General features: G+C 42.8%; 1 long non-coding RNA gene across 1 annotated transcript; it reads right to left on the reverse strand.

Annotated features, from left to right (window-relative positions):
- Positions 1–78: 78 nt before the first annotated feature.
- On the reverse strand, positions 79–355 carry LOC116847995. Its single transcript, XR_004378885.1, has 2 exons — positions 236–355; positions 79–164 (listed from the first exon to the last, which is right to left on the reverse strand). It is a non-coding gene; the product is annotated as an uncharacterized LOC116847995 (long non-coding RNA).
- Positions 356–780: the final 425 nt, after the last annotated feature.

Genomic DNA, 780 nt, shown 5'->3' on the forward strand with positions numbered 1-780 from the left:
TATTATCAGTTCCTACAACGATTAATTATACCTTTCAATTATTTCTTTTGACATTTTGTGATATTGTATACCTTTTTGTGTTTTATTCTCTTTATTCTCGTGAACAAAATGTGCAGTATCAATCTTTCTTTTCAGTGAGGTCTTTTCGATATTCTCTGATTTTTCTACAAAAACAATATATTTAACTTTTGTTAATGCTAAAAAGAATAATGCGAAATTAAAACAAAATCTTTACCTGGAATTATTAATGTCGCTTGAGGTACTTCCACCTTTTCTGTTCTTTTCAAAAACTGGAGAACACCTGTATAAAGTAAATAAAAGAAAATTCATGTCGTTTTCCAAATTATATATATATATATATTGGGACCGGTAGCTCCTAGGGATTCAAGTCGGAGACGGGATGGGTCAGAAGAAGGCGCAAATGACTCGACTCGTATTCGGGAACAATGAGTTTATTTATCGGGACTCTCGCACGCCCCGTTATTTAGCCCGGTAATCTTCACAAAGACGAAACGCGAATCGCGAGACGATCGGGCTCGCGACAACGAGACGCGGAGCCCGAGGACGATTTCCTCGGGCGAGCCTTGATACACGCACGCGCGGCCGCTCCGTGGACGAGACAACGATACGGAAACCGTGCGAGACTTGACAACCTATGGAGCACACGAATGGTCTTACAAAACAACGGCGGCTTTCTGGACGTTGGCGGCAGTGGCGGTGATGGTGGCGGTCTTCCTGCGGGTGCCCACTTCTCTCTCTCTCTCTCTCTCTCTCTCTCTC

This window comes from Odontomachus brunneus, unplaced genomic scaffold (genome assembly GCF_010583005.1).
Source record: "Odontomachus brunneus isolate Ranch 3 - 2012 unplaced genomic scaffold, Obru_v1 Obru_scaffold_086, whole genome shotgun sequence".
Taxonomy (NCBI): domain Eukaryota; kingdom Metazoa; phylum Arthropoda; class Insecta; order Hymenoptera; family Formicidae; genus Odontomachus; species Odontomachus brunneus.